This window comes from Atractosteus spatula, chromosome 2 (assembly GCF_055471065.1).
Source record: "Atractosteus spatula isolate fAtrSpa1 chromosome 2, fAtrSpa1.hap1, whole genome shotgun sequence".
In the NCBI taxonomy this organism is placed as follows: Eukaryota; Metazoa; Chordata; class Actinopteri; order Semionotiformes; family Lepisosteidae; genus Atractosteus; species Atractosteus spatula.
In genome coordinates, this window is record NC_142707.1 from 1 (window position 1) to 26,192 (window position 26,192).

A 26,192-nucleotide genomic window follows, 5' to 3' on the forward strand; every position below is an offset into this window, starting at 1 on the left:
CACTCAGATCACATGAGTACCCAAGCATGCTTGAAACTCATTCAAATGCAAGTCCTTCTATCTGTTGTCTTGATTGTTTCCCACTCATTCCTTTTGGTTTGGGTAACATGTCAAAATCCCATGCCCAGAGAACTTCAAGTAGAGTTCGCGGAAATGCTCAGTGGACGCCCCAGGTAGGGTAAGGATCAGCATTTCCACACTACTCAGAGAATATTTATTTTCAGGGATGGATTTTTAGCTCAATTCAAGTTGATGAAAAGTGGATTCGTGAAAATTGCAGAAAGTTTTTTTCAGAAACTCCGGGGTGCCTGGAGGTCGCGGTGCACCACGCGACAGTTGTATTCCAAAACTGAGTCACTCAGATCACACGAGTACCCAAGCATGCTTGAAACTCATTCAAATGCAAGTGCTTCTATCTGTTGTCTTGATTGTTTCCCACTCATTCCTTTTGGTTTGGGGAACATGTCAAAATCCCATGCCCAGAGAACTTCAGGAAGAGCTCGTGGAAATGCTCAGTGGACAACCCAGGTACGGTAAGGATCAGTATTTCCACACTACTCAGAGAATTTTTATTTTCAGTGATGGATTTTTAGCCCAATTCAAGTTGATGAAAAGTGGTTTCGTGAAAATTGCAGAAATTTTTTTTTCAGAAACTCCGGGGTGCCTGGAGGTCGCGGTGCACCACGCGACAGTTGTATTCCAAAACTGAGTCACTCAGATCACACGAGTACCCAAGCATGCTTGAAACTCATTCAAATGCAAGTGCTTCTATCTGTTGTCTTGATTGTTTCCCACTCATTCCTTTTGGTTTGGGTAACATGTCAAAATCCCATGCCCAGAGAACTTCAGGAAGAGCTCGCGGAAATGCTCAGTGGACAACCCAGGCAGGGTAAGGATCAGTACTTCCACACTACTCAGAGAATTTTTATTTTCAGTGATGGATTTTTAGCCCAATTCAAGTTGAAGAAAAGTGGTTTCGTGAAAATCGCAGAAAATTTTTTTACAAAAACTCCGGGGTGCCTGGAGGTCGCGGTGCACCACGCGACAGTTGTATTCGAAAACTGAGTCACTCAGATCACACGAGTACCCAAGCATGCTTGAAACTCATTCAAATGCAAGTGCTTCTATCTGTTGTTTTGATTGTTTCCCACTCATTCCTTTTGGTTTGGGGAATATGTCAAAATCCCATGCCCAGAGAACTTCAGGTAGAGTTCGGGGAAATGCTCAGTGGACAACCCAGGCAGGGTAAGGATCAGCATTTACACACTACTCAGAGAATTTTTATTTTCAGGGATGGATTTTTAGCCCAATTCAAGTTGAAGAAAAGTGGTTTCGTGAAAATCGCAGAAAATTTTTTTTCAGAAACTCCGGGGTGCCTGGAGGTCGCGGTGCACCACGCGACAGTTGTATTCCAAAACTGAGTCACTCAGATCACACGAGTACCCAAGCATGCTTGAAACTCATTCAAATGCAAATGCTTCTATCTGTTGTCTTGATTGTTTCCCACTCATTCCTTTTGGTTTGGGTAACATGTCAAAATCCCATACCCAGAGAACTTCAAGTAGAGTTCGCGGAAATGCTCAGTGGACACCCCAGGTAGGGTAAGGATCAGCATTTCCACACTACTCAGAGAATTTTTATTTTCAGGGATGGATTTGTAGCCCAATTCAAGTTGATGAAAAGTGGTTTCGTGAAAATTGCAGAAAATTCTTTTTCAGAAACTCCGGGGTGCATTGAGGTCGCGATGCACCACGCGACAGTTGTATTCCAAAAACTGAGTCACTCAGATCACACGAGCACCCTAGAATGCTTGAAACTCATTCAAATGCAAGTGCCTCTATCTCTTTTCTTGATTGTTTCCCACTCATTCCTTTTGGTTTGGGGAACATGTCAAAATCCCATGCCCAGAGAACTTCAGGTAGAGTTCGGGGAAATGCTCAGTGGACAACCCAGGCAGGGTAAGGATCAGTATTTCCACACTACTCAGAGAATTTTTATTTTCAGTGATGGATTTTTAGCCCAATTCAAGTTGAAGAAAAGTGGTTTCGTGAAAATCGCAGAAAATTTTTTTTCAAAAACTCCGGGGTGCCTGGAGGTCGCGGTGCACCACGCGACAGTTGTATTCCAAAACTGAGTCACTCAGATCACACGAGTACCCAAGCATGCTTGAAACTCATTCAAATGCAAGTGCTTCTATCTGTTGTCTTGATTGTTTCCCACTCATTCCTTTTGGTTTGGGGAACATGTCAAAATCCCATGCCCATAGAACTTCAGGAAGAGCTCGCGGAAATGCTCAGTGGACAACCCAGGCAGGGTAAGGATCAGTATTCCAACACTACTCAGAGAATTTTTATTTTCAGTGATGGATTTTTAGCCCAATTCAAGTTGAAGAAAAGTGGTTTCGTGAAAATCGCAGAAAATTTTTTTTCAGAAACTCCGGGGTGCCTGGAGGTCGCGGTGCACCACGCGACAGTTGTATTCCAAAACTGAGTCACTCAGATCACACGAGTACCCAAGCATGCTTGAAACTCATTCAAATGCAAATGCTTCTATCTGTTGTCTTGATTGTTTCCCACTCATTCCTTTTGGTTTGGGTAACATGTCAAAATCCCATGCCCAGAGAACTTCAATTAGAGTTCGGGGAAATGCTCAGTGGACACCCCAGGTAGGGTAAGAATCAGCATTTCCACACTACTCAGAGAATTTTTATTTTCAGGGATGGATTTTTAGCCCAATTCAAGTTGAAGAAAAGTGGTTTCGTGAAAATCGCAGAAAATTTTTTTTCAGAAACTCCGGGGTGCCTTGAGGTCGCGATGCACCACGCGACAGTTGTATTCCAAAACTGAGTCACTCAGATCACACGAGTACCCAAGCATGCTTGAAACTCATTCAAATGCAAGTGCTTCTATCTGTTGTCTTGATTGTTTCCCACTCATTCCTTTTGGTTTGGGGAATATGTCAAAATCCCATGCCCAGAGAAATTCAGGTAGAGTTCGGGGAAATGCTCAGTGGACAACCCAAGCAGGGTAAGGATCAGCATTTACACACTACTCAGAGAATTTTTATTTTCAGGGATGGATTTTTAGCCCAATTCAAGTTGAAGAAAAGTGGTTTCGTGAAAATCGCAGAAAATTTTTTTTCAGAAACTCCGGGGTGCCTGGAGGTCGTGGTGCACCACGCGACAGTTGTATTCCAAAACTGAGTCACTCAGATCACACGAGTACCCAAGCATGCTTGAATCTCATTCAAATGCAAGTGCTTCTATTTGTTGTCTTGATTGTTTCCCACTCATTCCTTTTGGTTTTGGGGAACATGTCAAAATCCCATGCCTAGAGAACTTCAGGTAGAGCTCGCGGAAAAGCTCAGTGGACAACCCAGGCAGGGTAAGGATCAGTATTTCCACACTACTCTGAGAATTTTTATTTTCAGGGATGGATTTTTAGCCTAATTCAAGTTGAAGAAAAGTGGTTTCGTGAAAATCGCAGAAAATTTTTTTTCAGAAACTCCGGGGTGCCTGGAGGTCGTGGTGCACCACGCGACAGTTGTATTCCAAAACTGAGTCACTCAGATCACACGAGTACCCAAGCATGCTTGAAACTCATTCAAATGCAAGTGCTTCTATCTGTTGTCTTGATTGTTTCCCACTCATTCCTTTTGGTTTGGGGAACATGTCAAAATCCCATGCCCAGAGAACTTCAGGTAGAGCTCGCGGAAATGCTCAGTGGACAACCCAGGCAGGGTAAGGATCAGTATTTCCACAGTACTCAGAGAATTTTTATTTTCAGTGATGGATTTTTAGCCCAATTCAAGTTGAAGAAAAGTGGTTTCGTGAAAATCGCAGAAAATTTTTTTTTAGAAACTCCGGGGTGCCTGGAGGTCGCGGTGCACCACGCGACAGTTGTATTCCAAAACTGAGTCACTCAGATCACACGAGTACCCAAGGATGCTTGAAACTTATTCAAATGCAAGTGCTTCTATCTGTTGTCTTGATTATTTTCCACTCATTCCTTTTGGTTTGGGGAACATGTCAAAATCCCATGCCCTGAGAACTTCAGGTAGAGCTCGCGGAAATGCTCAGTGGACACCCCAGGTAGGGTAAGGATCAGCATTTCCACACTACTCAGAGAATATTTATTTTCAGGGATGGATTTTTAGCCCAATTCAAGTTGAAGAAAAGTGGTTTCGTGAAAATTGCAGAAAATTTTTTTTCAGAAACTCCGGGTTGCCTGGAGGTCGCGGTGCACCACGCGACAGTTGTATTCCAAAACTGAGTCACTCAGATCACACGAGTACCCAAGCATGCTTGAAACTCTTCAAATGCAAGTGTTTCTATCTGTTGTCTTGATTGTTTCCCACTCATTTCTTTTGGTTTTGGGGAACATGTCAAAATCCCATGCCCAGAGAACTTCAGGTAGAGCTCGCGGAAAAGCTCAGTGGACAACCCAGGCAGGGTAAGGATCAGTATTTCCACACTACTCTGAGAATTTTTATTTTCAGGGATGGATTCTTAGCCTAATTCAAGTTGAAGAAAAGTGGTTTCGTGAAAATCGCAGAAAATTTTTTTTCAGAAACTCCGGGATGCCTGGAGGTCGTGGTGCACCACGCGACAGTTGTATTCCAAAACTGAGTCACTCAGATCACACGAGTACCCAAGCATGCTTGAAACTCATTCAAATGCAAGTGCTTCTATCTGTTGTCTTGATTGTTTCCCACTCATTCCTTTTGGTTTGGGGAACATGTCAAAATCCCATACCCAGAGAACTTCAAGTAGAGTTCGCGGAAATGCTCAGTGGACACCCCAGGTAGGGTAAGGATCAGCATTTCCACACTACTCAGAGAATTTTTATTTTCAGGGATGGATTTGTAGCCCAATTCAAGTTGATGAAAAGTGGTTTCGTGAAAATTGCAGAAAATTCTTTTTCAGAAACTCCGGGGTGCATTGAGGTCGCGATGCACCACGCGACAGTTGTATTCCAAAAACTGAGTCACTCAGATCACACGAGTACCCTAGAATGCTTGAAACTCATTCAAATGCAAGTGCCTCTATCTCTTTTCTTGATTGTTTCCCACTCATTCCTTTTGGTTTGGGGAACATGTCAAAATCCCATGCCCATAGAACTTCAGGAAGAGCTCGCGGAAATGCTCAGTGGACAACCCAGGCAGGGTAAGGATCAGTATTCCAACACTACTCAGAGAATTTTTATTTTCAGTGATGGATTTTTAGCCCAATTCAAGTTGAAGAAAAGTGGTTTCGTGAAAATCGCAGAAAATTTTTTTTCAGAAACTCCGGGGTGCCTTGAGGTCGCGGTGCACCACGCGACAGTTGTATTCCAAAACTGAGTCACTCAGATCACACGAGTACCCAAGCATGCTTGAAACTCATTCAAATGCAAATGCTTCTATCTGTTGTCTTGATTGTTTCCCACTCATTCCTTTTGGTTTGGGTAACATGTCAAAATCCCATGCCCAGAGAACTTCAATTAGAGTTCGGGGAAATGCTCAGTGGACACCCCAGGTAGGGTAAGAATCAGCATTTCCACACTACTCAGAGAATTTTTATTTTCAGGGATGGATTTTTAGCCCAATTCAAGTTGAAGAAAAGTGGTTTCGTGAAAATCGCAGAAAATTTTTTTTCAGAAACTCCGGGGTGCCTTGAGGTCGCGATGCACCACGCGACAGTTGTTTTCCAAAACTGAGTCACTCAGATCACACGAGTACCCAAGCATGCTTGAAACTCATTCAAATGCAAGTGCTTCTATCTGTTGTCTTGATTGTTTCCCACTCATTCCTTTTGGTTTGGGGAATATGTCAAAATCCCATGCCCAGAGAAATTCAGGTAGAGTTCGGGGAAATGCTCAGTGGACAACCCAAGCAGGGTAAGGATCAGCATTTACACACTACTCAGAGAATTTTTATTTTCAGGGATGGATTTTTAGCCCAATTCAAGTTGAAGAAAAGTGGTTTCGTGAAAATCGCAGAAAATTTTTTTTCAGAAACTCCGGGGTGCCTGGAGGTCGTGGTGCACCACGCGACAGTTGTATTCCAAAACTGAGTCACTCAGATCACACGAGTACCCAAGCATGCTTGAAACTCATTCAAATTCAAGTGCTTCTATCTGTTGTCTTGATTGTTTCCCACTCATTCCTTTTGGTTTGGGGAACATGTCAAAATCCCATGCCCAGAGAACTTCAGGTAGAGCTCGCGGAAATGCTCAGTGGACAACCCAGGCAGGGTAAGGATCAGTATTTCCACAGTACTCAGAGAATTTTTATTTTCAGTGATGGATTTTTAGCCCAATTCAAGTTGAAGAAAAGTGGTTTCGTGAAAATCGCAGAAAATTTTTTTTTAGAAACTCCGGGGTGCCTGGAGGTCGCGGTGCACCACGCGACAGTTGTATTCCAAAACTGAGTCACTCAGATCACACGAGTACCCAAGGATGCTTGAAACTTATTCAAATGCAAGTGCTTCTATCTGTTGTCTTGATTATTTTCCACTCATTCCTTTTGGTTTGGGGAACATGTCAAAATCCCATGCCCTGAGAACTTCAGGTAGAGCTCGCGGAAATGCTCAGTGGACACCCCAGGTAGGGTAAGGATCAGCATTTCCACACTACTCAGAGAATATTTATTTTCAGGGATGGATTTTTAGCCCAATTCAAGTTGAAGAAAAGTGGTTTCGTGAAAATTGCAGAAAATTTTTTTTCAGAAACTCCGGGTTGCCTGGAGGTCGCGGTGCACCACGCGACAGTTGTATTCCAAAACTGAGTCACTCAGATCACACGAGTACCCAAGCATGCTTGAAACTCTTCAAATGCAAGTGTTTCTATCTGTTGTCTTGATTGTTTCCCACTCATTCCTTTTGGTTTTGGGGAACATGTCAAAATCCCATGCCCAGAGAACTTCAGGTAGAGCTCGCGGAAAAGCTCAGTGGACAACCCAGGCAGGGTAAGGATCAGTATTTCCACACTACTCTGAGAATTTTTATTTTCAGGGATGGATTTTTAGCCTAATTCAAGTTGAAGAAAAGTGGTTTCGTGAAAATCGCAGAAAATTTTTTTTCAGAAACTCCGGGATGCCTGGAGGTCGTGGTGCACCACGCGACAGTTGTATTCCAAAACTGAGTCACTCAGATCACACGAGTACCCAAGCATGCTTGAAACTCATTCAAATGCAAGTGCTTCTATCTGTTGTCTTGATTGTTTCCCACTCATTCCTTTTGGTTTGGGGAATATGTCAAAATCCCATGCCCAGAGAACTTCAGGAAGAGCTCGCGGAAATGCTCAGTGGACAACCCAGGCAGGGTAAGGATCAGTATTTACACACTACTCAGAGAATTTTTATTTTCAGGGATGGATTTCTAGCCCAATTCAAGTTGATGAAAAGTGGTTTCGTGAAAATCGCAAAAAAAAATTTTTCAGAAACTCCGGGGTGCCTGGAGGTCGCGGTGCACCACGCGACAGTTGTATTCCAAAACTGAGTCACTCAGATCACACGAGTACCCAAGCATGCTTGAAACTCATTCAAATGCAAGTGCTTCTATCTGTTGTCTTGATTGTTTCCCACTCATTCCTTTTGGTTTGGGGAACATGTCAAAATCCCATGCCCAGAGAACTTCAGGTAGAGCTCGCGGAAATGCTCAGTGGACAACCCAGGCAGGATAAGGATCAGTATTTCCACACTACTCAGAGAATTTTTATTTTCAGGGATGGATTTTTAGCCTAATTCAAGTTGAAGAAAAGTGGTTTCGTGAAAATCGCAGAAAATTTTTTTTCAGAAACTCCGGGTTGCCTGGAGGTCGTGGTGCACCACCCGACAGTTGTATTCCAAAACTGAGTCACTCAGATCACACGAGTACCCAAGGATGCTTGAAACTTATTCAAATGCAAGTGCTTCTATCTGTTGTCTTGATTATTTTCCACTCATTCCTTTTGGTTTGGGGAACATGTCAAAATCCCATGCCCTGAGAACTTCAGGTAGAGCTCGCGGAAATGCTCAGTGGACACCCCAGGTAGGGTAAGGATCAGCATTTCCACACTACTCAGAGAATATTTATTTTCAGGGATGGATTTTTAGCCCAATTCAAGTTGATGAAAAGTGGTTTCGTGAAAATTGCAGAAAATTTTTTTTCAGAAACTCCGGGGTGCCTGGAGGTCGCGGTGCACCACGCGACAGTTGTATTCCAAAACTGAGTCACTCAGATCACACGAGTACCCAAGCATGCTTGAAACTCATTCAAATGCAAGTGCTTCTATCTGTTGTCTTGATTGTTTCCCACTCATTCCTTTTGGTTTGGGGAACATGTCAAAATCCCATGCCCAGAGAACTTCAGGAAGAGCTCGCGGAAATGCTCAGTGGACAACCCAGGCAGGGTAAGGATCAGTATTTCCACACTACTCAGAGAATTTTTATTTTCAGTGATGGATTTTTAGCCCAATTCAAGTTGAAGAAAAGTGGTTTCGTGAAAATCGTAGAAAATTTTTTTTCAGAAACTCCGGGGTGCCTGGAGGTCGCGGTGCACCACGCGACAGTTGTATTCCAAAACTGAGTCACTCAGATCACACGAGTACCCAAGCATGCTTGAAACTCATTCAAATGCAAGTGCTTCTATCTGTTGTCTTGATTGTTTCCCACTCATTCCTTTTGGTTTGGGTAACATGTCAAAATCCCATGCCCAGAGAACTTCAATTAGAGTTCGGAGAAATGCTCAGTGGACAACCCAGGTAGGGTAAGAATCAGCATTTCCACACTACTCAGAGAATTTTTATTTTCAGGGATGGATTTTTAGCCCAATTCAAGTTGAAGAAAAGTGGTTTCGTGAAAATCGCAGAAAATTTTTTTTCAGAAACTCCGGGGTGCCTGGAGGTCGCGGTGCACCACGCGACAGTTGTATTCGAAAACTGAGTCACTCAGATCACACGAGTACCCAAGCATGCTTGAAACTCATTCAAATGGAAGTGCTTCTATCTGTTGTCTTGATTGTTTCCCACTCATTCCTTTTGGTTTGGGGAATATGTCAAAATCCCATGCCCAGAGAACTTCAGGTAGAGTTCGGGGAAATGCTCAGTGGACAACCCAGGCAGGGTAAGGATCAGCATTTCCACACTACTCAGAGAATTTTTATTTTCAGGGATGGATTTTTAGCCCAATTCAAGTTGAAGAAAAGTGGTTTCGTGAAAATCGCAGAAAAATTTTTTTCAGAAACTTCGGGGTGCCTGGAGGTCGCGGTGCACCACGCGACAGTTGTATTCCAAAACTGAGTCACTCAGATCACACGAGTACCCAAGCATGCTTGAAACTCATTCAAATGCAAATGCTTCTATCTGTTGTCTTGATTGTTTCCCACTCATTCCTTTTGGTTTGGGGAACATGTCAAAATCCCATGCCCAGAGAACTTCAGGTAGAGTTCGGGGAAATGCTCAGTGGACAACCCAGGCAGGGTAAGGATCAGCATTTACACACTACTCAGAGAATTTTTATTTTCAGGGATGGATTTGTAGCCCAATTCAAGTTGAAGAAAAGTGGTTTCGTGATAATCGCAGAAAATTTTTTTTCAGAAACTCCGGGGTGCCTGGAGGTCGCGGTGCACCACGCGACAGTAGTATTCCAAAACTGAGTCACTCAGATCAAACGAGTACCCAAGCATGCTTTAAACTCATTCAAATGCAAGTGCTTCTATCTGTTGTCTTGATTGTTTAACACTCATTCCTTTTGGTTTAGGAAACATGTCAAAATCCCTTGCCCAGAGAACTTCAGGTAGAGCTCTCGGAAATGCTCAGTGGACAACCCAGGCAGGGTAAGGATCAGTATTTCCACACTACTCAGAGAATTTTTATTTTCAGGGATGGATTTTTAGCCCAATTCAAGTTGAAGAAAAGTGGTTTCGTGAAAATGGCAGAAAATTTTTTTTCAGAAACTCCGGGGTGCCTGGAGGTCGCGGTGCTCCACGCGACAGTTGTATTTGGAAACTGAGTCACTCAGATCACACGAGTACCCAAGCATGCTTGAAACTCATTCAAATGCAAGTGCTTCTATCTGTTGTCTTGATTGTTTCCCACTCATTCCTTTTGGTTTGGGGAATATGTCAAAATCCCATGCCCAGAGAACTTCAGGTAGAGTTCGGGGAAATGCTCAGTGGACAACCCAGACAGTGTAAGGATCAGCATTTATACACTACTCAGAGAATTTTTATTTTCAGGGATGGATTTTTAGCCCAATTCAAGTTGAAGAAAAGTGGTTTCGTGAAAATCGCAGAAAATTTTTTTTCAGAAACTCCGAGGTGCCTGGAGGTCGCGGTGCACCACGCGACAGTTGTATTCGAAAACTGAGTCACTCAGATCACATGAGTACCCAAGCATGCTTGAAACTCATTCAAATGCAAGTGCTTCTATCTGTTGTCTTGATTGTTTCCCACTCATTCCTTTTGGTTTGGGTAACATGTCAAAATCCCATGCCCAGATAACTTCAAGTAGAGTTCGCGGAAATGCTCAGTGGACGCCCCAGGTAGGGTAAGGATCAGCATTTCCACACTACTCAGAGAATATTTATTTTCAGGGATGGATTTTTAGCTCAATTCAAGTTGATGAAAAGTGGATTTGTGAAAATTGCAGAAAGTTTTTTTTCAGAAACTCCGGGGTGCCTGGAGGTCGCGGTGCACCACGCGACAGTTGTATTCCAAAACTGAGTCACTCAGATCACACGAGTACCCAAGCATGCTTGAAACTCATTCAAATGCAAGTGCTTCTATCTGTTGTCTTGATTGTTTCCCACTCATTCCTTTTTGGTTTGGGGAACATGTCAAAATCCCATGCCCAGAGAACTTCAGGTAGAGTTCGGGGAAATGCTCAGTGGACAACCCAGGCAGGGTAAGGATCAGCATTTACACACTACTCAGAGAATTTTTATTTTCAGGGATGGATATTTAGCCCAATTCAAGTTGAAGAAAGGTGGTTTCGTGAAAATCGCAGAAAATTTTTTTTCAGAAACTCCGGGGTGCCTGGAGGTCGCGGTGCACCACGCGACAGTTGTATTCCAAAACTGAGTCACTCAGATCACACGAGTACCCAAGCATGCTTGAAACTCATTCAAATGCAAGTGCTTCTATCTGTTGTCTTGATTGTTTCCCACTCATTCCTTTTGGTTTGGGGAATATGTCAAAATCCCATGCCCAGAGAAATTCAGGTAGAGTTCGGGGAAATGCTCAGTGGACAACCCAAGCAGGGTAAGGATCAGCATTTACACACTACTCAGAGAATTTTTATTTTCAGGGATGGATTTTTAGCCCAATTCAAGTTGAAGAAAAGTGGTTTCGTGAAAATCGCAGAAAATTTTTTTTCAGAAACTCCGGGGTGCCTGGAGGTCGTGGTGCACCACGCGACAGTTGTATTCCAAAACTGAGTCACTCAGATCACACGAGTACCCAAGCATGCTTGAAACTCATTCAAATGCAAGTGCTTCTATCTGTTGTCTTGATTGTTTCCCACTCATTCCTTTTGGTTTGGGGAACATGTCAAAATCCCATGCCCAGAGAACTTCAGGTAGAGCTCGCGGAAATGCTCAGTGGACAACCCAGGCAGGGTAAGGATCAGTATTTCCACACTACTCAGAGAATTTTTATTTTCAGTGATGGATTTTTAGCCCAATTCAAGTTGAAGAAAAGTGGTTTCGTGAAAATCGCAGAAAATTTTTTTTTAGAAACTCCGGGGTGCCTGGAGGTCGCGGTGCACCACGCGACAGTTGTATTCCAAAACTGAGTCACTCAGATCACACGAGTACCCAAGCATGCTTGAAACTCATTCAAATGCAAGTGCTTCTATCTGTTGTCTTGATTGTTTCCCACTCATTCCTTTTGGTTTGGGGAATATGTCAAAATCCCATGCCCAGAGAACTTCAGGAAGAGCTCGCTGAAATGCTCAGTGGACAACCCAGGCAGGGTAAGGATCAGTATTTACACACTACTCAGAGAATTTTTATTTTCAGGGATGGATTTCTAGCCCAATTCAAGTTGATGAAAAGTGGTTTCGTGAAAATCGCAAAAAAAATTTTTTCAGAAACTCCGGGGTGCCTGGAGGTCGTGGTGCACCACGCGACAGTTGTATTCCAAAACTGAGTCACTCAGATCACACGAGTACCCAAGCATGCTTGAAACTCATTCAAATGCAAGTGCTTCTATCTGTTGTCTTGATTGTTTCCCACTCATTCCTTTTGGTTTGGGGAACATGTCAAAATCCCATGCCCAGAGAACTTCAGGTAGAGCTCGCGGAAATGCTCAGTGGACAACCCAGGCAGGGTAAGGATCAGTATTTCCACACTACTCAGAGAATTTTTATTTTCAGGGATGGATTTTTAGCCTAATTCAAGTTGAAGAAAAGTGGTTTCGTGAAAATCGCAGAAAATTTTTTTTCAGAAACTCCGGGTTGCCTGGAGGTCGTGGTGCACCACCCAACAGTTGTATTCCAAAACTGAGTCACTCAGATCACACGAGTACCCAAGGATGCTTGAAACTTATTCAAATGCAAGTGCTTCTATCTGTTGTCTTGATTATTTTCCACTCATTCCTTTTGGTTTGGGGAACATGTCAAAATCCCATGCCCTGAGAACTTCAGGTAGAGCTCGCGGAAATGCTCAGTGGACACCCCAGGTAGGGTAAGGATCAGCATTTCCACACTACTCAGAGAATATTTATTTTCAGGGATGGATTTTTAGCCCAATTCAAGTTGATGAAAAGTGGTTTCGTGAAAATTGCAGAAAATTTTTTTTCAGAAACTCCGGGGTGCCTGGAGGTCGCGGTGCACCACGCGACAGTTGTATTCCAAAACTGAGTCACTCAGATCACACGAGTACCCAAGCATGCTTGAAACTCATTCAAATGCAAGTGCTTCTATCTGTTGTCTTGATTGTTTCCCACTCATTCCTTTTGGTTTGGGGAACATGTCAAAATCCCATGCCCAGAGAACTTCAGGAAGAGCTCGCGGAAATGCTCAGTGGACAACCCAGGCAGGGTAAGGATCAGTATTTCCACACTACTCAGAGAATTTTTATTTTCAGTGATGGATTTTTAGCCCAATTCAAGTTGAAGAAAAGTGGTTTCGTGAAAATCGTAGAAAATTTTTTTTCAGAAACTCCGGGGTGCCTGGAGGTCGTGGTGCACCACGCGACAGTTGTATTCCAAAACTGAGTCACTCAGATCACACGAGTACCCAAGCATGCTTTAAACTCATTCAAATGCAAGTGCTTCTATCTGTTGTCTTGATTGTTTCCCACTCATTCCTTTTGGTTTGGGTAACATGTCAAAATCCCATGCCCAGAGAACTTCAATTAGAGTTCGGAGAAATGCTCAGTGGACAACCCAGGTAGGGTAAGAATCAGCATTTCCACACTACTCAGAGAATTTTTATTTTCAGGGATGGATTTTTAGCCCAATTCAAGTTGAAGAAAAGTGGTTTCGTGAAAATCGCAGAAAAATTTTTTTCAGAAACTCCGGGGTGCCTGGAGGTCGCGGTGCACCACGCGACAGTTGTATTCGAAAACTGAGTCACTCAGATCACACGAGTACCCAAGCATGCTTGAAACACATTCAAATGCAAGCTTTTCTATCTGTTCTCTTGATTGTTTCCCACTCATTCCTTTTGGTTTGGGGAATATGTCAAAATCCCATGCCCAGAGAACTTCAGGTAGAGTTCGGGGAAATGCTCAGTGGACAACCCAGGCAGGGTAAGGATCAGCATTTACACACTACTCAGAGAATTTTTATTTTCAGGGATGGATTTTTAGCCCAATTCAAGTTGAAGAAAAGTGGTTTCGTGAAAATTGCAGAAAATTTTTTTTCAGAAACTCCGGGGTGCCTGGAGGTCGTGGTGCACCACGCGACAGTTGTATTCCAAAACTGAGTCACTCAGATCACACGAGTACCCAAGCATGCTTGAAACTCATTCAAATGCAAGTGCTTCTATCTGTTGTCTTGATTATTTCCCACTCATTCCTTTTGGTTTGGGGAACATGTCAAAATCCCATGCCCAGAGAACTTCAGGTAGAGCTCGCGGAAATGCTCAGTGGAAAACCCAGGCAGGGTAAGGATCAGTATTTCCACACTACTCAGAGAATTTTTATTTTCAGTGATGGATTTTTAGCCCAATTCAAGTTGAAGAAAAGTGGTTTCGTGAAAATCGCAGAAAATTTTTTTTTAGAAACTCCGGGGTGCCTGGAGGTCGCGGTGCATCACGCGACAGTTGTATTCCAAAAACTGAGTCACTCAGATCACACGAGTACCCAAGCATGCTTGAAACTCATTCAAATGCAAGTGCTTCTATCTGTTGTCTTGATTGTTTCCCACTCATTCCTTTTGGTTTGGGGAACATGTCAAAATCCCATGCCCAGAGAACTTCAGGTAGAGCTCGCGAAAATTCTCAGTGCACAACCCAGGCAGGGTAAGGATCAGTATTTCCACACTACTCAGAGAATTTTTATTTTCAGTGATGGATTTTTAGCCCAATTCAAGTTGAAGAAAAGTGGTTTCGTGAAAATCGCAGAAAATTTTTTTTCAGAAACTCCAGGGTGCCTGGAGGTCGCGGTGCTCCACGCGACAGTTGTATTCGAAAACTGAGTCACTCAGATCACACGAGTACCCAAGCATGCTTGAAACTCATTCAAATGCAAGTGCTTCTATCTGTTGTCTTGATTGTTTCCCACTCATTCCTTTTGGTTTGGGGAATATGTCAAAATCCCATGCCCAGAGAACTTCAGGTAGAGTTCGGGGAAATGCTCAGTGGACAACCCAGGAAGTGTAAGGATCAGCATTTACACACTACTCAGAGAATTTTTATTTTCAGGGATGGATTTTTAGCCCAATTCAAGTTGAAGAAAAGTGGTTTCGTGAAAATCGCAGAAAATTTTTTTTCAGAAACTCCGAGGTGCCTGGAGGTCGCGGTGCACCACGCGACAGTTGTATTCGAAAACTGAGTCACTCAGATCACACGAGTACCCAAGCATGCTTGAAACTCATTCAAATGGAAGTGCTTCTATCTGTTGTCTTGATTGTTTCCCACTCATTCCTTTTGGTTTGGGGAATATGTCAAAATCCCATGCCCAGAGAACTTCAGGTAGAGTTCGGGGAAATGCTCAGTGGACAACCCAGGCAGGGTAAGGATCAGCATTTCCACACTACTCAGAGAATTTTTATTTTCAGGGATGGATTTTTAGCCCAATTCAAGTTGAAGAAAAGTGGTTTCGTGAAAATCGCAGAAAAATTTTTTTCAGAAACTTCGGGGTGTCTGGAGGTCGCGGTGCACCACGCGACAGTTGTATTCCAAAACTGAGTCACTCAGATCACACGAGTACCCAAGCATGCTTGAAACTCATTCAAATGCAAATGCTTCTATCTGTTGTCTTGATTGTTTCCCACTCATTCCTTTTGGTTTGGGGAACATGTCAAAATCCCATGCCCAGAGAACTTCAGGTAGAGTTCGGGGAAATGCTCAGTGGACAACCCAGGCAGGGTAAGGATCAGCATTTACACACTACTCAGAGAATTTTTATTTTCAGGGATGGATTTGTAGCCCAATTCAAGTTGATGAAAAGTGGTTTCGTGAAAATTGCAGAAAATTTTTTTTCAGAAACTCCGGGGTGCATTGAGGTCGCGATGCACCACGCGACAGTTGTATTCCAAAAACTGAGTCACTCAGATCACACGAGTACCCTAGAATGCTTGAAACTCATTCAAATGCAAGTGCCTCTATCTCTTTTCTTGATTGTTTCCCACTCATTCCTTTTGGTTTGGGGAACATGTCAAAATCCCATGCCCAGAGAACTTCAGGTAGAGTTCGGGGAAATGCTCAGTGGACAACCCAGGCAGGGTAAGGATCAGTATTTCCACACTACTCAGAGAATTTTTATTTTCAGTGATGGATTTTTAGCCCAATTCAAGTTGAAGAAAAGTGGTTTCGTGAAAATCGCAGAAAATTTTTTTTCAAAAACTCCGGGGTGCCTGGAGGTCGCGGTGCACCACGCGACAGTTGTATTCCAAAACTGAGTCACTCAGATCACACGAGTACCCAAGCATGCTTGAACCTCATTCAAATGCAAGTGCTTCTATCTGTTGTCTTGATTGTTTCCCACTCATTCCTTTTGGTTTGGGGAACATGTCAAAATCCCATGCCCATAGAACTTCAGGAAGAGCTCGCGGAAATGCTCAGTGGACAACCCAGGCAGGGTAAGGATCAGTATTCCAACACTACTCAGAGAATTTTTATTTTCAGTGATGGATTTTTAGCCCAATTCAAGTTGAAGAAAAGTGGTTTCGTGAAAATCGCAGAAAATTTTTTTTCAGAAACTCCGGGGTGCCTGGAGGTCGCGGTGCACCACGCGACAGTTGTATTCCAAAACTGAGTCACTCAGATCACACGAGTACCCAAGCATGCTTGAAACTCATTCAAATGCAAATGCTTCTATCTGTTGTCTTGATTGTTTCCCACTCATTCCTTTTGGTTTGGGTAACATGTCAAAATCCCATGCCCAGAGAACTTCAATTAGAGTTCGGGGAAATGCTCAGTGGACACCCCAGGTAGGGTAAGAATCAGCATTTCCACACTACTCAGAGAATTTTTATTTTCAGGGATGGATTTTTAGCCCAATTCAAGTTGAAGAAAAGTGGTTTCGTGAAAATCGCAGAAAATTTTTTTTCAGAAACTCCGGGGTGCCTTGAGGTCGCGATGCACCACGCGACAGTTGTATTCCAAAACTGAGTCACTCAGATCACACGAGTACCCAAGCATGCTTGAAACTCATTCAAATGCAAGTGCTTCTATCTGTTGTCTTGATTGTTTCCCACTCATTCCTTTTGGTTTGGGGAATATGTCAAAATCCCATGCCCAGAGAAATTCAGGTAGAGTTCGGGGAAATGCTCAGTGGACAACCCAAGCAGGGTAAGGATCAGCATTTACACACTACTCAGAGAATTTTTATTTTCAGGGATGGATTTTTAGCCCAATTCAAGTTGAAGAAAAGTGGTTTCGTGAAAATCGCAGAAAATTTTTTTTCAGAAACTCCGGGGTGCCTGGAGGTCGTGGTGCACCACGCGACAGTTGTATTCCAAAACTGAGTCACTCAGATCACACGAGTACCCAAGCATGCTTGAAACTCATTCAAATGCAAGTGCTTCTATCTGTTGTCTTGATTGTTTCCCACTCATTCCTTTTGGTTTGGGGAACATGTCAAAATCCCATGCCCAGAGAACTTCAGGTAGAGCTCGCGGAAATGCTCAGTGGACAACCCAGGCAGGGTAAGGATCAGTATTTCCACAGTACTCAGAGAATTTTTATTTTCAGTGATGGATTTTTAGCCCAATTCAAGTTGAAGAAAAGTGGTTTCGTGAAAATCGCAGAAAATTTTTTTTTAGAAACTCCGGGGTGCCTGGAGGTCGCGGTGCACCACGCGACAGTTGTATTCCAAAACTGAGTCACTCAGATCACACGAGTACCCAAGCATGCTTGAAACTCATTCAAATGCAAGTGCTTCTATCTGTTGTCTTGATTGTTTCCCACTCATTCCTTTTGGTTTGGGGAATATGTCAAAATCCCATGCCCAGAGAACTTCAGGAAGAGCTCGCTGAAATGCTCAGTGGACAACCCAGGCAGGGTAAGGATCAGTATTTACACACTACTCAGAGAATTTTTATTTTCAGGGATGGATTTCTAGCCCAATTCAAGTTGATGAAAAGTGGTTTCGTGAAAATCGCAAAAAAAATTTTTTCAGAAACTCCGGGGTGCCTGGAGGTTGCGGTGCACCACGCGACAGTTGTATTCCAAAACTGAGTCACTCAGATCACACGAGTACCCAAGCATGCTTGAAACTCATTCAAATGCAAGTGCTTCTATCTGTTGTCTTGATTGTTTCCCACTCATTCCTTTTGGTTTGGGGAACATGTCAAAATCCCATGCCCAGAGAACTTCAGGTAGAGCTCGCGGAAATGCTCAGTGGACAACCCAGGCAGGGTAAGGATCAGTATTTCCACACTACTCAGAGAATTTTTATTTTCAGGGATGGATTTTTAGCCTAATTCAAGTTGAAGAAAAGTGGTTTCGTGAAAATCGCAGAAAATTTTTTTTCAGAAACTCCGGGTTGCCTGGAGGTCGTGGTGCACCACCCAACAGTTGTATTCCAAAACTGAGTCACTCAGATCACACGAGTACCCAAGGATGCTTGAAACTTATTCAAATGCAAGTGCTTCTATCTGTTGTCTTGATTATTTTCCACTCATTCCTTTTGGTTTGGGGAACATGTCAAAATCCCATGCCCTGAGAACTTCAGGTAGAGCTCGCGGAAATGCTCAGTGGACACCCCAGGTAGGGTAAGGATCAGCATTTCCACACTACTCAGAGAATATTTATTTTCAGGGATGGATTTTTAGCCCAATTCAAGTTGATGAAAAGTGGTTTCGTGAAAATTGCAGAAAATTTTTTTTCAGAAACTCCGGGGTGCCTGGAGGTCGCGGTGCACCACGCGACAGTTGTATTCCAAAACTGAGTCACTCAGATCACACGAGTACCCAAGCATGCTTGAAACTCATTCAAATGCAAGTGCTTCTATCTGTTGTCTTGATTGTTTCCCACTCATTCCTTTTGGTTTGGGGAACATGTCAAAATCCCATGCCCAGAGAACTTCAGGAAGAGCTCGCGGAAATGCTCAGTGGACAACCCAGGCAGGGTAAGGATCAGTATTTCCACACTACTCAGAGAATTTTTATTTTCAGTGATGGATTTTTAGCCCAATTCAAGTTGAAGAAAAGTGGTTTCGTGAAAATCGTAGAAAATTTTTTTTCAGAAACTCCGGGGTGCCTGGAGGTCGTGGTGCACCACGCGACAGTTGTATTCCAAAACTGAGTCACTCAGATCACACGAGTACCCAAGCATGCTTTAAACTCATTCAAATGCAAGTGCTTCTATCTGTTGTCTTGATTGTTTCCCACTCATTCCTTTTGGTTTGGGTAACATGTCAAAATCCCATGCCCAGAGAACTTCAATTAGAGTTCGGAGAAATGCTCAGTGGACAACCCAGGTAGGGTAAGAATCAGCATTTCCACACTACTCAGAGAATTTTTATTTTCAGGGATGGATTTTTAGCCCAATTCAAGTTGAAGAAAAGTGGTTTCGTGAAAATCGCAGAAAAATTTTTTTCAGAAACTCCGGGGTGCCTGGAGGTCGCGGTGCACCACGCGACAGTTGTATTCGAAAACTGAGTCACTCAGATCACACGAGTACCCAAGCATGCTTGAAACACATTCAAATGCAAGCTTTTCTATCTGTTCTCTTGATTGTTTCCCACTCATTCCTTTTGGTTTGGGGAATATGTCAAAATCCCATGCCCAGAGAACTTCAGGTAGAGTTCGGGGAAATGCTCAGTGGACAACCCAGGCAGGGTAAGGATCAGCATTTACACACTACTCAGAGAATTTTTATTTTCAGGGATGGATTTTTAGCCCAATTCAAGTTGAAGAAAAGTGGTTTCGTGAAAATTGCAGAAAATTTTTTTTCAGAAACTCCGGGGTGCCTGGAGGTCGTGGTGCACCACGCGACAGTTGTATTCCAAAACTGAGTCACTCAGATCACACGAGTACCCAAGCATGCTTGAAACTCATTCAAATGCAAGTGCTTCTATCTGTTGTCTTGATTATTTCCCACTCATTCCTTTTGGTTTGGGGAACATGTCAAAATCCCATGCCCAGAGAACTTCAGGTAGAGCTCGCGGAAATGCTCAGTGGAAAACCCAGGCAGGGTAAGGATCAGTATTTCCACACTACTCAGAGAATTTTTATTTTCAGTGATGGATTTTTAGCCCAATTCAAGTTGAAGAAAAGTGGTTTCGTGAAAATCGCAGAAAATTTTTTTTTAGAAACTCCGGGGTGCCTGGAGGTCGCGGTGCATCACGCGACAGTTGTATTCCAAAAACTGAGTCACTCAGATCACACGAGTACCCAAGCATGCTTGAAACTCATTCAAATGCAAGTGCTTCTATCTGTTGTCTTGATTGTTTCCCACTCATTCCTTTTGGTTTGGGGAACATGTCAAAATCCCATGCCCAGAGAACTTCAGGTTGAGCTCGCGAAAATTCTCAGTGCACAACCCAGGCAGGGTAAGGATCAGTATTTCCACACTACTCAGAGAATTTTTATTTTCAGTGATGGATTTTTAGCCCAATTCAAGTTGAAGAAAAGTGGTTTCGTGAAAATCGCAGAAAATTTTTTTTCAGAAACTCCAGGGTGCCTGGAGGTCGCGGTGCTCCACGCGACAGTTGTATTCGAAAACTGAGTCACTCAGATCACACGAGTACCCAAGCATGCTTGAAACTCATTCAAATGCAAGTGCTTCTATCTGTTGTCTTGATTGTTTCCCACTCATTCCTTTTGGTTTGGGGAATATGTCAAAATCCCATGCCCAGAGAACTTCAGGTAGAGTTCGGGGAAATGCTCAGTGGACAACCCAGGAAGTGTAAGGATCAGCATTTACACACTACTCAGAGAATTTTTATTTTCAGGGATGGATTTTTAGCCCAATTCAAGTTGAAGAAAAGTGGTTTCGTGAAAATCGCAGAAAATTTTTTTTCAGAAACTCCGAGGTGCCTGGAGGTCGCGGTGCACCACGCGACAGTTGTATTCGAAAACTGAGTCACTCAGATCACACGAGTACCCAAGCATGCTTGAAACTCATTCAAATGGAAGTGCTTCTATCTGTTGTCTTGATTGTTTCCCACTCATTCCTTTTGGTTTGGGGAATATGTCAAAATCCCATGCCCAGAGAACTTCAGGTAGAGTTCGGGGAAATGCTCAGTGGACAACCCAGGCAGGGTAAGGATCAGCATTTCCACACTACTCAGAGAATTTTTATTTTCAGGGATGGATTTTTAGCCCAATTCAAGTTGAAGAAAAGTGGTTTCGTGAAAATCGCAGAAAAATTTTTTTCAGAAACTTCGGGGTGTCTGGAGGTCGCGGTGCACCACGCGACAGTTGTATTCCAAAACTGAGTCACTCAGATCACACGAGTACCCAAGCATGCTTGAAACTCATTCAAATGCAAATACTTCTATCTGTTGTCTTGATTGTTTCCCACTCATTCCTTTTGGTTTGGGGAACATGTCAAAATCCCATGCCCAGAGAACTTCAGGTAGAGTTCGGGGAAATGCTCAGTGGACAACCCAGGCAGGGTAAGGATCAGCATTTACACACTACTCAGAGAATTTTTATTTTCAGGGATGGATTTGTAGCCCAATTCAAGTTGAAGAAAAGTGGTTTCGTGATAATCGCAGAAAATTTTTTTTCAGAAACTCCGGGGTGCCTGGAGGTCGCGGTGCACCACGCGACAGTTGTATTCCAAAACTGAGTCACTCAGATCACACGAGTACCCAAGCATGCTTGAAACTCATTCAAATGCAAATGTTTCTATCTGTTGTCTTGATTGTTTCCCACTCATTCCTTTTGGTTTGGGTAACATGTCAAAATCCCATGCCCAGAGAACTTCAAGTAGAGTTCGCGGAAATGCTCAGTGGACACCCCAGGTAGGGTAAGGATCAGCATTTCCACACTACTCAGAGAATTTTTATTTTCAGGGATGGATTTGTAGCCCAATTCAAGTTGATGAAAAGTGGTTTCGTGAAAATTGCAGAAAATTTTTTTTCAGAAACTCCGGGGTGCATTGAGGTCGCGATGCACCACGCGACAGTTGTATTCCAAAAACTGAGTCACTCAGATCACACGAGTACCCTAGAATGCTTGAAACTCATTCAAATGCAAGTACCTCTATCTCTTTTCTTGATTGTTTCCCACTCATTCCTTTTGGTTTGGGGAACATGTCAAAATCCCATGCCCAGAGAACTTCAGGTAGAGTTCGGGGAAATGCTCAGTGGACAACCCAGGCAGGGTAAGGATCAGTATTTCCACACTACTCAGAGAATTTTTATTTTCAGTGATGGATTTTTAGCCCAATTCAAGTTGAAGAAAAGTGGTTTCGTGAAAATCGCAGAAAATTTTTTTTCAAAAACTCCGGGGTGCCTGGAGGTCGCGGTGCACCACGCGACAGTTGTATTCCAAAACTGAGTCACTCAGATCACACGAGTACCCAAGCATGCTTGAAACTCATTCAAATGCAAGTGCTTCTATCTGTTGTCTTGATTGTTTCCCACTCATTCCTTTTGGTTTGGGGAACATGTCAAAATCCCATGCCCATAGAACTTCAGGAAGAGCTCGCGGAAATGCTCAGTGGACAACCCAGGCAGGGTAAGGATCAGTATTCCAACACTACTCAGAGAATTTTTATTTTCAGTGATGGATTTTTAGCCCAATTCAAGTTGAAGAAAAGTGGTTTCGTGAAAATCGCAGAAAATTTTTTTTCAGAAACTCCGGGGTGCCTGGAGGTCGCGGTGCACCACGCGACAGTTGTATTCCAAAACTGAGTCACTCAGATCACACGAGTACCCAAGCATGCTTGAAACTCATTCAAATGCAAGTGCTTCTATCTGTTGTCTTGATTGTTTCCCACTCATTCCTTTTGGTTTGGGGAACATGTCAAAATCCCATGCCCAGAGAACTTCAGGTAGAGCTCGCGGAAATGCTCAGTGGACAACCCAGGCAGGGTAAGGATCAGTATTTCCACACTACTCAGAGAATTTTTATTTTCAGGGATGGATTTTTAGCCTAATTCAAGTTGAAGAAAAGTGGTTTCGTGAAAATCGCAGAAAATTTTTTTTCAGAAACTCCGGGGTGCCTGGAGGTCGTGGTGCACCACGCGACAGTTGTATTCCAAAACTGAGTCACTCAGATCACACGAGTACCCAAGGATGCTTGAAACTTATTCAAATGCAAGTGCTTCTATCTGTTGTCTTGATTATTTTCCACTCATTCCTTTTGGTTTGGGGAACATGTCAAAATCCCATGCCCTGAGAACTTCAGGTAGAGCTCGCGGAAATGCTCAGTGGACACCCCAGGTAGGGTAAGGATCAGCATTTCCACACTACTCAGAGAATATTTATTTTCAGGGATGGATTTTTAGCCCAATTCAAGTTGATGAAAAGTGGTTTCGTGAAAATTGCAGAAAAATTTTTTTCAGAAACTCCGGGGTGCCTGGAGGTCGCGGTGCACCACGCGACAGTTGTATTCCAAAACTGAGTCACTCAGATCACACGAGTACCCAAGCATGCTTGAAACTCATTCAAATGCAAGTGCTTCTATCTATTGTCTTGATTGTTTCCCACTCATTCCTTTTGGTTTGGGGAACATGTCAAAATCCCATGCCCAGAGAACTTCAGGAAGAGCTCGCGGAAATGCTCAGTGGACAACCCAGGCAGGGTAAGGATCAGTATTTCCACACTACTCAGAGAATTTTTATTTTCAGTGATGGATTTTTAGCCCAATTCAAGTTGAAGAAAAGTGGTTTCGTGAAAATCGTAGAAAATTTTTTTTCAGAAACTCCGGGGTGCCTGGAGGTCGCGGTGCACCACGCGACAGTTGTATTCCAAAACTGAGTCACTCAGATCACACGAGTACCCTAGCATGCTTGAAACTCATTCAAATGCAAGTGCCTCTATCTCTTTTCTTGATTGTTTCCCACTCATTCCTTTTGGTTTGGGGAACATGTCAAAATCCCATGCCCAGAGAACTTCAGGTAGAGCTCGCGGAAATGCTCAGTGGACAACCCAGGCAGGGTAAGGATCAGCATTTCCACACTACTCAGAGAATATTTATTTTCAGGGATGGATTTTTAGCTCAATTCAAGTTGATGAAAAGTGGTTTCGTGAAAATTGCAGAAAATTTTTTTTCAGAAACTCCGGGGTGCCTGGAGGTCGCCGTGCACCACGCGACAGTTGTATTCCAAAACTGAGTCACTCAGATCACACGAGTACCCAAGCATGCTTGAAACTCATTCAAATGCATGTGCTTCTATCTGTTGTCTTGATTGTTTCCCACTCATTCCTTTTGGTTTGGGTAACATATCAAAATCCCATGCCCAGAGAACTTCAAGTAGAGTTCGCGGAAATGCTCAGTGGACGCCCCAGGTAGGGTAAGGATCAGCATTTCCACACTACTCAGAGAATATTTATTTTCAGGGATGGATTTTTAGCTCAAATCAAGTTGATGAAAAGTGGTTTCGTGAAAATTGCAGAAAGTTTTTTTTCAGAAACTCCGGGGTGCCTGGAGGTCGCGGTGCACCACGCGACAGTTGTATTCCAAAACTGAGTCACTCAGATCACACGAGTACCCAAGCATGCTTGAAACTCATTCAAATGCAAGTGCTTCTATCTGTTGTCTTGATTGTTTCCCACTCATTCCTTTTGGTTTGGGGAACATGTCAAAATCCCATGCCCAGAGAACTTCAGGAAGAGCTCGTGGAAATGCTCAGTGGACAACCCAGGTAGGGTAAGGATCAGTATTTCCACACTACTCAGAGAATTTTTATTTTCAGGGATGGATTTTTAGCCCAATTCAAGTTGAAGAAAAGTGGTTTCGTGAAAATCGCAGAAAATTTTTTTTCAGAAACTCCGGGGTGCCTGGAGGTCGCGGTGCACCACGCGACAGTTGTATTCGAAAACTGAGTCACTCAGATCACATGAGTACCCAAGCATGCTTGAAACTCATTCAAATGCAAGTGCTTCTATCTGTTGTCTTGATTGTTTCGCACTCATTCCTTTTGGTTTGGGTAACATGTCAAAATCGAATGCCCAGAGAACTTCAAGTAGAGTTCGCGGAAATGCTCAGTGGACGCCCCAGGTATGGTAAGGATCAGCATTTCCACACTACTCAGAGAATTTTTATTTTCAGTGATGGATTTTTAGCCCAATTCAAGTTGAAGAAAAGTGGTTTCGTGAAAATCGCAGAAAATTTTTTTTCAGAAACTCCGGGGTGCCTGGAGGTCGTGGTGCACCACGCGACAGTTGTATTCCAAAACTGAGTCACTCAGATCACACGAGTACCCAAGCATGCTTGAAACTCATTCAAATGCAAGTGCTTCTATCTGTTGTCTTGATTGTTTCCCACTCATTCCTTTTGGTTTGGGTAACATGTCAAAATCCCATGCCCAGAGAACTTCAGGAAGAGCTCGCGGAAATGCTCAGTGGACAACCCAGGCAGGGTAAGGATCAGTATTTCCACACTACTCAGAGAATTTTTATTTTCAGTGATGGATTTTTAGCCCAATTCAAGTTGAAGAAAAGTGGTTTCGTGAAAATCGCAGAAAATTTTTTTTCAAAAACTCCGGGGTGCCTGGAGGTCGCGGTGCACCACGCGACAGTTGTATTCCAAAACTGAGTCACTCAGATCACACGAGTACCCAAGCATGCTTGAAACTCATTCAAATGCAAGTGCTTCTATCTGTTGTCTTGATTGTTTCCCACTCATTCCTTTTGGTTTGGGGAACATGTCAAAATCCCATGCCCAGAGAACTTCAGGTAGAGCTCGCGAAAATCCTCAGTGCACAACCCAGGCAGGGTAAGGATCAGTATTTCCACACTACTCAGTGAATTTTTATTTTCAGGGATGGATTTTTAGCCCAATTCAAGTTGAAGAAAAGTGGTTTCGTGAAAATCGCAGAAAATTTTTTTTCAGAAACTCCGGGGTGCCTGGAGGTCGTGGTGCACCACGCGACAGTTGTATTCCAAAACTGAGTCACTCAGATCACACGAGTACCCAAGCATGCTTGAAACTCATTCAAATGCAAGTGCTTCTATTTGTTGTCTTGATTGTTTCCCACTCATTCCTTTTGGTTTTGGGGAACATGTCAAAATCCCATGCCTAGAGAACTTCAGGTAGAGCTCGCGGAAAAGCTCAGTGGACAACCCAGGCAGGGTAAGGATCAGTATTTCCACACTACTCTGAGAATTTTTATTTTCAGGGATGGATTTTTAGCCTAATTTAAGTTGAAGAAAAGTGGTTTCGTGAAAATCGCAGAAAATTTTTTTTCAGAAACTCCGGGGTGCCTGGAGGTCGTGGTGCACCACGCGACAGTTGTATTCCAAAACTGAGTCACTCAGATCACACGAGTACCCAAGCATGCTTGAAACTCATTCAAATGCAAGTGCTTCTATCTGTTGTCTTGATTATTTTCCACTCATTCCTTTTGGTTTGGGGAACATGTCAAAATCCCATGCCCTGAGAACTTCAGGTAGAGCTCGCGGAAATGCTCAGTGGACACCCCAGGTAGGGTAAGGATCAGCATTTCC